Source organism: Malaclemys terrapin, chromosome 3 (assembly GCF_027887155.1).
Source record: "Malaclemys terrapin pileata isolate rMalTer1 chromosome 3, rMalTer1.hap1, whole genome shotgun sequence".
Lineage (NCBI taxonomy): Eukaryota > Metazoa > Chordata > Testudines > Emydidae > Malaclemys > Malaclemys terrapin.
This window is the reverse complement of record NC_071507.1, coordinates 44,808,831-44,823,852: the sequence shown is the minus strand read 5'-3', so window position 1 is coordinate 44,823,852 and position 15,022 is coordinate 44,808,831. Positions and strand designations below refer to the sequence as shown.

Here is a 15,022-nt window from a genome sequence, read left to right as displayed (position 1 = left end):
TACCTGTCTGTGTTAGCTGAAGCTGCTGCCGTTGCAGTACCCCTGGAACACCTGAGTAACCTATTTGTTACTGTACAGCGTGATAACTAATAGGATTGGTGACAGTGTAATATTTATAGATGTACATCAAGCACCACACAACTCCCAAGAGGCCCCAAAACAGCAGGACCAGGTAGAGCACAGTACACAACGTATCACTAGGGTTCACTGTTAAAGTGTAACAAATTTATTAGAGCATAAGCTTTCGTGGACTACAGCCCACTTCTTCGGATGCATATAGAGTGAAACATATATTGAGGGGATATATATACACACATATAGAGAGCATGAACAGGTGGGAGTTGTCTTACCAACTCTGAGAGGCTAATTAAGTAAGAGAAAAAAAACTTTTGAAGTGATAATCAAGATAGCCCAGTACAGACAGTTTGATAAGAAGTGTGAGAATACTTACAAGGGGAGACAGATTCAATGTTTGTAATGGCTCAGCCATTCCCAGTCCTTATTCAATCCTGAGTTGATTGTATCTAGTTTGCATATCAATTCCAGCTCAGCAGTCTCTCGTTGGAGTCTGTTTTTGAAGTTTTTCTGTTGTAAGATAGCCACCCGCAGGTCTGTCATAGAATGACCAGACAGGTTAAAGTGTTCTCCCACTGGTTTTTGAGTATTGTGATTCCTGATGTCAGATTTGTGTCCATTAATTCTTTTGCGGAGAGACTGTCCGGTTTGGCCAATGTACATGGCAGAGGGGCATTGCTGGCACATGATGGCATATATCACATTGGTAGATGTGCAGGTGAACGAGCCCCTGATGGTATGGCTGATGTGATTAGGTCCTATGATGATGTCACTTGAATAGATATGTGGACAGAGTTGGCATCGGGCTTTGTTACAAGGATAGGCTCCTGGGTCAGTGGTTTTGTTCAGTGATGTGTGGTTGCTGGTAAGTATTTGCTTTAGGTTGGGGGGTTGTCTGTAAGCGAGGACAGGTCTGTCTCCGAAGATCTGTGAGAGTAAAGGATCATCTTTCAGGATAGGTTGTAGATCTCTGATGATGCGCTGAAGAGGTTTTAGTTGGGGGCTGAAGGTGACAGCTAGTGGTGTTCTGTTATTTTCTTTGTTGGGCCTGTCTTGTAGGAGGTCACTTCTGGGTACTCGTCTGGCTCTGTCAATCTGTTTTTTCACTTCAGCAGGTGGGTATTGTAGTTTTAAGAATGCTTGATAGAGATCTTGTAGATGCTTGTCTCTATCTGAGGGATTGGAGCAAATGCGGTTATATCTTAGAGCTTGGCTATAGACAATGGATTGTGTGGTGTGTCCTGGATGGAAGCTGGAGGCATGTAGGTAAGTGTAGCGGTCAGTAGGTTTCTGGTATAGGGTGGTATTTATGTGACCATCGCTTATTAGCACAGTAGTGTCCAGGAAATGGACCGCTTGTGTGGATTGATCTAGGGTGAGGTTGATGGTTGGATGGAAATTATTGAAATCATGGTGGAATTCCTCAAGGGCTTCTTTTCCATGGGTCCAGATGATGAAGATGTCATCAATGTAGCGCAAGTAGAGTAGGGGTGTTAGGGGACGAGAGCTAAGGAAGCGTTGTTCTAAAAAAAACCTTGCTTCCAGGCATGTGGCTGTCTTGACCCCGGAAGTAACACCCCCTGGGGCAGGACTTCCTGTGACAGGTGGGTGGGATTTAAGGGGTCAAAGATGACCCTTTTGGAACATCTTTCCAAGGAGAGTAGTGGGGGACAAAAATCCTAACTTGTTTCAAGATTGATGCTTGCTAAATTCATGGAGGAGATGGTATGATGCGATTGCCTACAATGGCATATGGCCCATCCGCAACGGCTATTAGCAAATATCTCCAACAGCACTAGATGGGGAGGGCTATGAGTTACTAGAGAGAATTCTTTCCCAGGGGTCTAGCTCAGGGGTGGGCAAACTTTTTGGACAGAGGGCCACATCGGGGTTCAAAATTGTATGGAGGGCCGGGTAGGGAAGGCTGTGCCTCCCCAAATAGCATGGACCCTGCCCCTATCCACCCCTCCCACTTCCTGCCCCCCTCAGAATCCCCGACCCATCTAAACGCCCCTGCTCCTTGTCCCCTGACCACCCCCTCTAGTGACCCCCCACACCCTAACTGCCCCCCCTGCTCCCTGTCCCCTATCCACACCCCCGCCCCAACTGCCCCCCACTCTCCCTCGAGTCTCAGCCCCATCCAACGCCCCCTGCTCCCTGACTGCCCCCCGGCGTGGCTGCGGAGGCCAGAATTAATATTGCCCATGCATTGTGTGTCCAGAGGCAGATTACAAAGAATCGGGGTACCTGGCACCCTGACAGTAAATATGATATCAACAGAGATCTCTTCTGTAAAGTAACCTTTACATGATGTCTGTTTTGTTTTATTTGGTATAGTTTACTGTGGTTGCACAAGCATACATCTTATGTACTTAATTAACAAATGAATGATTGAGATCATTGCATTCTAAACTCATCTTTCCAGAGTCTCCTTAAAGTTATTTGTACAGGTAATGACTCTTTCCTTTGGTCAGGTGCTGATGAGCTTGCCATCTCCCTACATGAGAATGAGCCAGAGTATGAGCTAGACGGACTCCCAGAGGTGGTGAAAAAAGGTAATTGTTACTTCTTTAGAGGAGAAGAGACCACATTGTTGGGGAGTGTGCGCGCGCACGCTTATCTAGAGAATCGTGTTGTCATATGTGTGACTTGGAAGCATTGTAAAAACTTGGACATCATCGGCCAGATTCAGCCTTCGTATAGGTTGCATAAGTCCATTTAACTCAACTGCTTGTCAGAGTTGAGTTTAGCCGCATGTGCTTTAAAAAAAAGCCCTAGTATACAATTAAGGCTATAGGGGGCTAGTATATTTTGTTGTAGATGTATGTAATTTCTAGTGGTTTTGGTTTTTGGTCTGTGTGATGTCTTCTCATTTGTACAGTTTTGTAGTATTTGATGACAAAAGCAAAACAGCCAAAAATTCTGAAATCCAGAATCCTAATATCAGGTGGTAGTTTTGAAAATCAGTCTAGATACATTTTGTTCACTTTGGGACTCCTCCAAAAACTTTGCAAAAGACCTCTGGCAAAAAGAGAGGGATTCTACGCCCAGCCATGCCCAATATAAAACACCTTTTTCTTCTGGTTGAGAGGAAGGGGGGAAATTTTTGCTTAAACATTTTTAACTAAATGTTTTTTCATTGAAATGTGCTGCACTGTCAAAGCCGAAATGTTTCATGGAGATGTATTGATTCAGACAAAGTTTTTGCTGGGAAGGTTTCTGAGGTGCAAAGTGGACTCTTGCAAGGAGGAAGGCCCCCAAATTGAAAACCTGATGTTTTTGATTCAATTTCATTTTGTGAAAGCATTTGAAAGGCTTATGGTTTCATTACAATCTAGAATAAAAACAAATTTTGAAACCTCGAAAGGTTTCGCAAAACAGAATTGTCGCCCTCTGGCCAGTTCCGCTTAGAACAATAGAAGAGACATCATTTTCAGATGGAAATGATTTTGCAGTTAATGATGTCCCTTTAAAGGAAAAAGAGAACATTTTCTTGCGGAAAACGCTTTTTGCCATTTTAGTAGAGCTGCTGTTGTACAGATCCACACCCTTGCCTGAGTTCACCTATAAAATTCTAGGAACTCAAGATAGTCCCAATAATTCCCCCATTATATTTTATTCAGTGAGTAAATGCCATTTTACTTTCTTAAATTATTACCAGTTGTCATCTCCATCTTGAAATGAGCAAGATCAGATTGATTAGAACAATAAAGTAATTTAAGCAACTGTGGTTAATGGAAGCTCTTTACGGTTTGCTGATATTCCTACTGGGAAAACCAACCCTTACGTTTTTCGCAGAAAAGCTCTAAACCTAAGGACCAGTCCCCATCTTGCTGCCCAAAGCCAAAAATTGTCACCATGTGCCCAACTTTTACAAAAAGGCAGGTCAGATAATCTTGGGGAGATCTGTAAACCGACAGCTGGTGGCAGCAAATCACAAAAGGTAACTGATTTTAAAAATGTATCTAAATGGGCAGGGCATGGGAAATCCACATAATGTATTTATCTCTCCAAGAAAGTTTGAAGATATGCCGTATTATTCATACCTCCTTTCTATCTGCCATGAATATAGTGAAGACAAGTTCATCAATGTAAATACAATCAATAAAGCGTGGCATATAACAAAGATCTGGGCATAATGGTAAACTTAAAATTGTTGGTATGATCAAATCTGTGATCTCATGCCAAGTGCTCATTAACTTGGTAAATAGAAACGAGGTAAATCTTCCCACTTTAATGCTCATCACAAATATTTGATTATTTCTTGAAAGACCTGGCTGCCTAGAGCAGGGGGTGGGTGTGTGCGTGCATAGATGGATTACACACAAAAGCACTCAAAAGTTCGGATATGCTGGAATTAAGGCTCCTTGTCCCAATCTCTCTGTACAGTCAGCCCCAGTTCTCTTCTCCTCCTCCTCTTAGCTCTGTATCTTCTCTCAGTGTCTCCTACACATTCCTTTCCCCATACCCCCGCCTTCTCTCATAGTCTTCTAGTCCTAGCCTCACCTACTGGCTCCCTGTCCTTGGCCCCCTCCCCTCACCCCCATTCCAGTCCCAATCTTGGCATACTCCTTGTCCCAGTCTGCCCTCCCACCACCCCCGCACCCCATTTGCCTTTTGTCCCCTCTGCATTTGAGTCCAGTATCTTCCTCCACCACCGTGCATGTGCACCAGCTTGGAGGGGTCATTGGGAGTACAGGAAAGAAAGGTTCCTGTCTCAGTTCTGGTGCTTGGCATCAACATTTTAACAGCTTTTATTTTCATAAGTATTGGTGCTAGAAGGATAAGCCCTGATGCTCATCTCTCACACAGGACCCACATCAGTGTAAGTGGGATGAGAATTGAGACCAATTACCTACACTATCAGAAGCTGTGGCATTTGGGATTTCAATTGTCGTGAAGCACACATTTATAACTACTTAACTTTTTAACTAATTGATGCTAAAATCATGTCAGAATTTGGTGGGAAGTACAAGGATGATTGTAATAGCAGTGGGGACTGGAATTTGAGATAACCCCAAAGGGATAAATATTGTGAAATTTTTCAACAGTTTTCCAAAGCTAGTGTTGAACAGCAGAACATCTGGACAAGATATCCTCTGCAGGCCAGTGTAAATGCTTCAGGACAAAACAACTTTTTCAAGTGCTATTATATTTACAGAATAAACTATAGGACATTTACAAATTCATTATGAAATATCAGTAATTAAACTTAAATTACATACCTCGAAATACAGTTCTGCAGATTAGTGATTGAGCAAGAATAGACTAGACAAGGAATTACTGTGTTCTACTCCTTAGCTTTACCTATACCTTGTTATATTATGTGACTTGCGATTTGTAAAACTTGAACGTGGTGAGGAGTAGGTAGTTGCTGTAAAGCATTCTGCACAGCACTGTTGTATTTTCAAAGTGATAAATATAAGCATTGAAGATTCTTGCATTAGCGGGTGTCTGCTAATTCATGGTATTCGGTTGCTTGGAATGCATCTCTCACTTCCTGCTGGTACTTAACAAGACTATTTTTTGTTGTGTTGCAGGTAGATGATAACTCAGCAGTGCCAAGCAGAAACAGCTATTGAACGCATGGAATCTAGTTCAAGATCTCTTTGCAGAAATGAGCAACCTACAAAAACTGTTGCTGAGAACTCTAGGGAGAATCTTAACACTCACAAAGGCAGATGTTCCTTGAGCACACAAACATCACCTGAGCAAAATGAAGAAGGCAAAAACTGTATGGTACAGTAAACCTGAGTAGTATAAGAGCCATACCGTCAATAAAACCCTAACCCCGTCTCTTGACCCCTTAACTCTGCCCCTTGACCCCTTAAACCCCACCCACCCGTCACAGGAAGTCCCGCCCCAGGGGGTGTTACTTCTGGGGTCAAGACAGCCACATGACTGGAAGCAAGGTGTGTCATGTGACCCCCTTCCCCCCCCCCCCCAAGAACTCCTCCTCAGTATTGGTTTCACCCCGATAGACCGCCCTGAGAGGAGATTTGACCAGTCAGGGTGACCTGTCCGGAAGTGTCATGTGACCCCTCTAAGAACTCCTCCCAACACCCTCTGCCAATCAGAGTGCAGCACCATTACACCATAAGTCCCAGCTCCGGGCAGAGAAGGCCATCTCTTACCAAGGACACGTATTTTAGAAATTGTGGAAAGCCTGCTGAGAGGAAACGTGGACTCCTTTACCACCCCTGTGAGAACTTCAGACTTTGTTTTAGCCCCGAGCACCTTTGGACTTGTGTGGAGAAAGCGCTACAACAGTGACAGTCCCGAGGAGGACCCTTAGACTCAACCGTTGATGGATACATTAGAATCCAACCCTGAAACCCTTGTGAGGCACCCCGATTAGTGTGACGGCCTCTCATTGTTCAACCCCCTAGAGGTGGAAGGCGATCATGGCTTAGGGGAGTCACCAGCTGACAAGATGAATGGAAAAGACGTCGCTCAGGTAAATGAATGATTAAGAAGCGACGGTCGAGGATGGGGTATAATGGGGCTAGCAACCAGGGATTGAGTAAAATTAACAACAAGCTGTGGGGTGCTTATACTGTTTCTTTTCTGAAAATCTCTCAACAGCTTGACGATGCTGTGACGGTACCTCCCATAAGGCTTTTGACAGTACCTCCCATAAGGCTTTATGGAAATATGCTTAGAATGTGTTTTATGCTACATATGCCATGTAACATATCTCTGTAAAGGTTATGATCTACTGAATGTATTAATCCTATTTGTATGCATGTACCATTTTTGTATTCGAAGTTAAGAATGTTTGCTGTGTACTGGCTTGATTTCTAAATAACCTTGGTAGAGCATTTGGTCAGTTCCTGGAGAAAGGAATGTTGAAATTAAGTACGTAATCAAGAAACACTTAAAGGACAACGGATCTTGGAATGCTCCAATCCACATTAGAAGTCCACTTGAGGACGTTCAAGGTAGCATGTAAACAATGGATGCTCCCTATAAAAACTGTGAGTCATGCATGGACATGTGACTTGCGCAGGTGACTCCAAAACTCCATCTTGGAGCTGGATTTTGCATAGGAGTGAGGAGGGGTCTCCACCCACAAGAGAAAGTCTGTTTGAACCCCTAGGAGACCCCTCCATTTTGTCTTCAACTGGCTAAAGAGAGAGCCTCTCCACCCCACCCCACCCCAGGACACCTGAAAGAAAGTGGAACAAAGGTCAGTGACTGCAAGGGGTGTGAGTGATTGCTGGACCCAGGCTAAAAGGAGACTAATCTGTTAAAGGGAGCATTCTGGAACTGGTATGCTGTACTTACAAACATATTGCAGCAGCTAGCTTAGGGCTAAGAGTGACATTTTCCACCTTGTTGAATTCCTAGAAGCCCTTTTTTTGGCTCCTAATGTGAGAAGATAGGTTTTTTTTAAAGAAAATTTCCCATGGAAATTATGGCTTCTTGAATTGAATCTGAGCATGGAACAGATTTTGAGAATGATCTTCTGCATCACTAATGTACTTCTAAGGACTAATGGACTCCCAAATTTATTTTTTGATCAGGGGAAAGGTAAGCAGCCCTTAAGGCAGTAATCTCCAATCAGGATGATCCTTACTGCAGAAAATGGAGACGATGTCTCTCCATAAAAGGCTCTCAGAAAACTCCTGAATTCCTTAATGTTAAAGATAAAAGGCTGTCATAAAGCCCAAGGAAATATTTATGAACGTCCAGGGTTGGATAGGTGCAAATAGCTTGGAATTATGTGTTCCTCATGTAAGAACATTAATTCCAAATGCAAACAAAATTGCTCCTCTGAAGTATTTGGCTAAGCCTGGGATGAAAGTGGTGTCAGGGTGGAGACTAGTGAAGGGACTGAACTCCACTAGAGAGAGTCCTTCCCTCTGTGCCTCCACTTGCCACTGATAAATACATATTCTATATAAATCAGCCACTATGGCACTATTCGTGGGTGTTTTATTTTAACACTTCTTAAATATTATAATTTCCTGTGGCTCCAGAGTTTGTCCTTCCTTCACTTTCCTTCCCAGGGTACCTTGTAGTGCATCGTTCCCTGTGTCATTCTACACACGTTCCCTCCCAGCTTTCCCATTCTCCTCTTTCTTTTCTAATCTCTCTCTTCAAACTCTCATCTCCCCAACATCCACTCAAGCTCATAATCTCCTTCCCTAACTTGCTATGATTCTGCTCTCTCTTGCCTCTTCTCCAGAGATTGGGAGGAGGCTACTGCTGCTGCAGATGCTTGTTTCCTCATATAATATGGCTCCACTCACCACACTGGTGGCTGCTGCGGTTATATTGGGGTTTAGCTCCGCAGATCAGTACGCCCACTCCTGGTGGTTCCTCGCCTGCCATCACTTCTGCTCTCAGACGCACATTACTCCAAGGACTACAGTGTTGTCTTCATAACACAGCCCTCCCGCCGTGTCATGATCTGTGCTACCCCAATCCAAGGGCAGGGGTTGCAATCCAACTGTCCCGCCGTTTCCGCAGTGGTGACTGCAGCCAATTGTTCAGCCGCTTCCCTGTGGCCCCAGCACCCTCTTCACCCTTGCCTGAGCCTGCAAACCCTAGCAACCAGACAGGAGTTCTTCTCTAGCTCCTTCGGTCCTTGCCAAGAGCACTGCTCTGTCCAGGGTGATCGCTTCCTTCTGCCTGCCAGGCACTTAGTTCTCCTTCCGTGAGCTCCAGGGAGTAGCTGATCCTGCTCTGCCCTGCAGCTCTTCTTATATGGGCCTGCTGTGCCCAGACTGGCTGTTCCTTGCCGCTCCTCTTGCACTCTACTGTGGGGTGGATGCCCTATCACACCTAGTAAATAAGAGGAAGAGCTTCAAGCCAAATTGGGTGGCATATGAGGCTCAGCAGAGGCAAGTTAAAAGAACAATTGGCAAGGCCACCCAATTCACCTTAGCTCCCTGGTGATGCACACATAGCAAGGGTCCATAGTAGGTGCTGTTTCTATGTTTAGGTCTGAGGCGTTGTGCTGTACATTCAGTTGCCATCAGGAATAGAGAGATCAACACTGACTTTGGAGAGTATCAGGGCCGGCTCTAGGTTTTTCGCTGCCCCAAGCAAAAAAATTTTTGGCTGCCCCCCCACCTCCTCCTGATGCCCCAGCCCTGGGCTTACCCCGCACCCAAACCCCCCTGCCGCGACAGCTCTGGGTCACTGGTAACTCACTCCCAGTGCGGGTCATTCAGCAGGAATTTTAGATGTGCACAGAACACAGACCGGATTGGTTCCCATATGGTTACAGAACTGCAGTAAAGTGGAACAATTTTCAGTTTGTGTGATTGGAGGATATCTGGATGCATATTATAAGACTGTGCTACATAAATGAGGAAAAGTTGAGGTGCTTTTATTATTCTTTTGTTCCACTCTTTGTTTCTATACGGAATTTGCCAAGGCAATATCACTATCTTCCTTTTAAACAAATGAAACTAAAAAAAGGGGGGAAAAATGGCAGTGGCTGTTGAAAATAGCAATTCCAGTCCTAATAACCACTGGGAAGCATTTCTTGCTCAATTTTATCCTACTTTTTCTACAGCAAGTTACAGTGGATCCGTATATTTGATTTGGGAGAAATGAATTAACAGCTGCCCAAATTAAGCTTGAGCACTCCTGAATTTTGAGGGTGTTCAAATCTGGAAGGCAAGTGCTAGATTCCCTTTCTGAATATTAGCTAAATCTGGACAGGAAAAGTCAATTTATGCGTCCATGGCTCAGAAGTGGAAAGCTTCCTACATGCCTGGTACTGTATCTAAAGCTGCCCGGATCCTAGTAGATCCTCCTCTCTATTACGTTTCATTTTAAATTCTAGTGGGATCCACATACCTTCCTTGCTAGGCTTCAGATAGAGAGGTGCACTGTCCATTTAGTGCACCCAATTCTTTCTTTGGGGGCTGCAAGGTGGGGTCACACCAGTATCCCTAATCCAGTCTGGGGATATCTTCTGAAGGAGATATCTGGGCCAAAGCTGCCTACTCCTTGGGCATACTTGTTCCCCGTTCTAGGGTTACCTACCATACATCCGTATTTCATGGACATGTCTGGCTTTTTGGGTTTTAAATAGCCATCTGGGCAGAATTTGTAAAACTCTCAAAAGGTCTGGGATTTCCCTCCCAATGCAGAGCGCAGCACGGCTGACAGGGTGGCCCGGCCGGATTGAGCCACTTGTATCGGGGCTTCCAGCAGCCAGAGCCCCTCCCCTGCTGCCCCCACTCCTCCCCTACAGCGTCAGCGTACCGCGCCGCGCCGGCAGCACTCTGGGGGGACGGGGCTGTGCACGCCACAGAGGAGCACAGCAGCGTGTCTGCGGCAGAGTGTCTGGCTTCGCGTGGAACCAGACACACTGGTCTGAGCGGCACGGTAAGGGGACCGGGGGGTTGGAGAAGGGGCATGGGATCCCAGGGGGGTAGTCAAGGGGCAGGGAGCAGGGGGGGTTGGATAGGACAGGGGCTTGGGGCGGCTGTCAGGGGGTGTGTGTGGAGAGGGGTCAGGGCAGTCAAGGGACAGGGAGCAGGGGAGGTTGGATGGGTTGGGGGTTCTGTGGGGGCTGTCAGGGGACTGTGGTGTGAATAGGGGTCAGGGTAGTCAGGGGACAGTAGGGGGTAGGGTCCTAGGGGGGCAGTTAGGGTGTGGGGGGATCTCAGAAGGGGGAAGTCGGGAACAAGGAGAAGAGAGGCTTAGATAGGGGGTGGGGTCCCGGGGGGGGGCAATTAGGGTATAACGATGCGGTTCTGGCGGGACCCAACTGAGAGTGCCAATGCATGACAAATCGCTTAAAACAGGGCAGTTACAGCCCAAGGCTGGGGTTTTTCCACCTCTAAGCCAAACCAAGTCAGCCAGATAGTGAAGACTTTGGTCTCACCCCACTGGCTAACCACAAGTCACACAAGCAATTCCCTTAGACACTCCAGTTTCCCAGTATGACTACCAATGCCACTCATTATGGGGACAAATGGTTATGAAAACCAATACCCCAGTAAAAGAAAAAGGTTCTCTCGATCCCAAAGGACCAAGCCCCAGATCCAGGCCAATATAAAAATTAGATCTTACCCACAAATCATGCTGTTGCCAATCCTTTAGAATCTAAAATCTAAAGGTTTATTAATAAAAGGAAACAGATATAGATGAGAGCTAGAATTGGTTAAATGGAATCAATTACCTACAATAATGCCAAAATTCTTAGTCCAGGCTTGTAGCAGTGATAGAATAAACTGCAGGTTCAAATCAAGTCTCTGGAGTACATCCACAGCTGGAATGGGTCCTTTGTGTAGAGCTTCCAGTTGTAGCAAAGTTCCTCCAGAGGGTAAGAAGCAGGATTGAAGACAAGATGGAGAAGAGGCATCAACCTTATATAGTCTCTTCCAGGTGTAAGAGCACCTCTTTGTTCTTACTGTGGAAAATTACAGCAAAATGGAGTCTGGAGCCACATGGGAAAGTTCCTGCATGCTTTGCTGAGTTACAAGGCGTATTTGCCTTCTCTCCATGGGTCAATTGTATAGCTGATGGTCCTTAATGGGCCATCAAGCAGGCTAAGCAGAGCTAACACCAACTTGTCTGGGACGTCACCCAGAAGCATAGCATAAGTTTGCAATACAGACAGTATAGAGCCAATATTCACAACTTCAACTACAAAATTGATACACACATATAGACAGCATAATTATAACCAGCAAATCCTAACCTTGTCTAAGACATCTCATTTGACCCGCTTTAGACAAGATTTGGTGCCACTACAGGACTTTGGTTGCAACCATGTTCTATATGGTCCCAGATTATATCAATAACGTCACATAGGGGAAGGGGTCCCGGGAGGGTGTAATCAGGGGACAAGCAGCAGGGGGGGTTGGATGGGTTGGGGGTTCTGTGGGGGGCAGGCAGGGGGTGGGAAGTGGGAGGGCGGGATAGGGGGTGGGGCTAACCCTCCCCCTCCCAGTGGAGTGTCCTCTTTTTTGAGTGTTAAAATATGGTATCCCTACCATTCACAGTGCCACCCAATTCTAGCACTGAGCTCTCCATTCAAAGCACCATGAGGTCTCAGCTACCTCACTCCCTCCCCCTCCCTTTCCTGTTGATAGCAGCCAAGGGAATGCTGGGAAATGTAGTTCTTTCCCTGCTCCAGGGCTGGCTCTATAGGCAGGGAGCTAACCAGGGAACTACAGCTCCCAGGGCCCCCTGTTGGTTCTCAGCTCCCATGCTGGATCCCTGCCACCCCTGCAAATGTGCCATCCAAAGCACCTGCTTGCTTTGCTGGTGCCTAAAGTCGGCCCTGGAGAGTATGTGTATGGGAAGAACAGATCAGCCTTGCAGCTCAAAGAAGTAACCACCCTCACCCTACTAGTCAAATGGCTAGTTGCCCAGAAGTCCAACTGGGCTTGCAAACATCCTCTGGAAAGGGTTGTGTGTTCTTTTCATCCTACTGCTTTGTGTACCCAGGTCTAAAAGAAGATGTTAAGTGAAAACAAATGCTTTGTTTTAAAGACAAATAGAAACTAGAAGTGGAGAAGATCTAGTAGATCATCCAGGCCCTGCCAATGCAGGATTCTTCTATAAAGAGCTGATAGGTACAATGCATTGAAGTCTCAAAGTAATTGGGCTTCCATCACCTCCCTTGTGTGGGGATGGAGAATAAGGGAAACTATTCTCCAATCTTACCTGTGTCAGTAAGTTTCTGACAATCAGAGTACATTTCTCATTTATTTAACCTAATCCTTATTTATACCTCTTTGTACCCTTCTATATGATACTTCTCCCTCCTTAGTGTTTACACTCTTCAAACTCATCTAGATGATCTTGCCGTTCCCCAGCAATCACTGCTTAGCCAACCTCAGTTATATCTGGCATTTTAAAAACTCTTCCTTATAAATCAATTCCTCCTCTGCTCTAATCATTTTTGTTGTTTTCTGAATTCACTCTAGTTAGTTAATAATTTTGACAGGAATATGCCCAGACCTCAAATTTTTAGTCCTGGGGACAGTACAGTAAATTCTTGGGTAACAAATAGAGTGCAGTGGGATAGAATAAAAATATCCACTACCATTTAAGGACCCTATCTTTAGAAGTGCTGAGTGCCTCCTGTGAGGAATAAAGCCCCCTCCAGCTCCCATTGGAGTTGAGGGCGCACAGTACCACAACATATGGCATTCAGGATCTGGTAGGATTAGACCTTAAGCAATATACACTCAGCATTGTCTAGTCAAGACTAAATTACAGATCCTTTCAATTTAATGCATCACTTCAGAAAGTTCCTTTGTCTATGAAATTAACCTAAAATTCACTAACTTCAGCTTTGATTGTTCTTCAATAGATTTTCCCCTGCCTACTGACTGTCACTCAGACTAATGTCTAAACTGCTACCAAAAACACCCATTCTAGCTGAATTGAGGCACTTCAAAAGACACAAAATCACGTTTTGCATTCCAATTACTTTGTAATTATCTCGATTGCTATTTAATCTTCATGCAAGGCACATGGTTTAACTCCCACATAACCTACTGCTTAAGAGAGTACACCAGACAGCACTCCTACATTATGGAAACAAGTAAGCAAAGACAGCTCTACAGTTTTAAAGGACATTTCATGCCAATTCCTCAAAAACTGATTCTACCTGAATCTATTGCAGCAGTGTGAGTTTTAAACAGCAATGTCCTAAGCCTTACGCAATTAACTCCTGTTGATCATTAAACCCTAGGAAATTCCCTGTAGTAAGGTCTTAGTCATTATAAATCACACATTGTTGGTTTGTGTGACACTCAGTTTAGCTCTTTGTGTATATATATTCTTATAACATACCCAGTATTTCTGAAGAATGAATGCCTGGTGCATCAATAATAAATACTGTTAATTTATAGGTGTCTCTCTTCCTTTCATCTAAAAAGATGCCAAAGTACATAAAGTCATACTGAAGAGGGCACACTGCACACTGAACTATAAGGGACTTTGAGGGTGTAGAGTGTTGGTCAAGGATACAGTGACTAATCTTTTCTCCTATGAAAGGAGCCATGAAGTCTTAGTTGTCCACTCAAAAGAGAAAGAAACTCAATTTTTAAATTTCTCACCCAAGGGAACCCCAGGCAGTGAGCTGTATAAATACCCTGTTATATTTTACTACTTTGTGCCTAGCACAACAGGGCCCTATTCACTGACTGGCAACCTCCAGATGCTACCAGAATGCAAATAATAATACCTATATATCAATGATAGAAAGATACAGAAAGCCAGTCTGACTCTGCTAATCATTTAGGACCTGGGCATCCTGACCACTAATGCAAGTGCAGAGGACACAGATTAGAGGAGATGGGCCTAGGGGAATGCGGTCTCTTTGACATTCTCCCTTTTCATTCCCCCCCCCCCACCCCGCCCCTCCCCCCCCACACACCTCTCCCAGCCCCTCTATATAGGTACTGTCTCTCTGACTGAGCAAGTGGTGCGCTACATGCAGTGCCCCTCTCACATTGTATTCATGGGGCTCACTGGTGGAAATTAACAGTACAAGGTGCAGGACAATAGTGAATCAGAGCCTTAGTGAGCATGCTGGTAGCTTACAGAAGGAAATCCAATTACCCATCCAGAATAATGCTTTAACAAGCAACAGATTTGAGTCTCATTGGAAAGCTGTTTCTTCGAGGGGCAGAGAATTGAATACTAAAATATTTCATGTCTGTGAGAAAGTTTCTAACGCGAATGTTTCAGTGGCGTAATGTGAGCGACATGGATCTCCGGGGTCAGATATATGCACGAAGGAAAACAAAAAAAGCTGAAGTTAGTGTGCAGCAGTCAGCAGTACCGCCGACGAGAAGGACCCAGAACTTTGATTTCCATAAAGGGAAGTACCACAAGCTAGTGCAAGAGAAGCAAATGACAGCTACTTTTCTCTAATTGTGACGTTCACCAGTTTAGTAAGGATCCAGGTGTTTTGGGGGGGTCCCAGCCCAAGTTTTAGTCAGGGGTGTATAGTACA

The 15,022-nt window shown here is 45.0% G+C and overlaps 1 protein-coding gene across 6 annotated transcripts in view; it reads right to left on the bottom strand.

Moving 5' to 3' along the window:
- The window catches only part of LOC128834204 (centromere protein F-like), a 72,256-nt gene that overhangs the window by 41,197 nt on the left and 16,037 nt on the right, over positions 1-15,022 (bottom strand). Inside the window, exon 1 of one of the 6 annotated variants that reach the window (XM_054022793.1) lies at positions 11,225-11,446. The exons of the other annotated variants lie outside the window; for them this stretch is intronic. The gene's annotated coding sequence lies outside the window, so the exon portion shown is untranslated. Of the gene's footprint in view, positions 1-11,224; positions 11,447-15,022 lie in introns of those variants that run through there. 6 annotated transcript variants of the gene reach the window in all.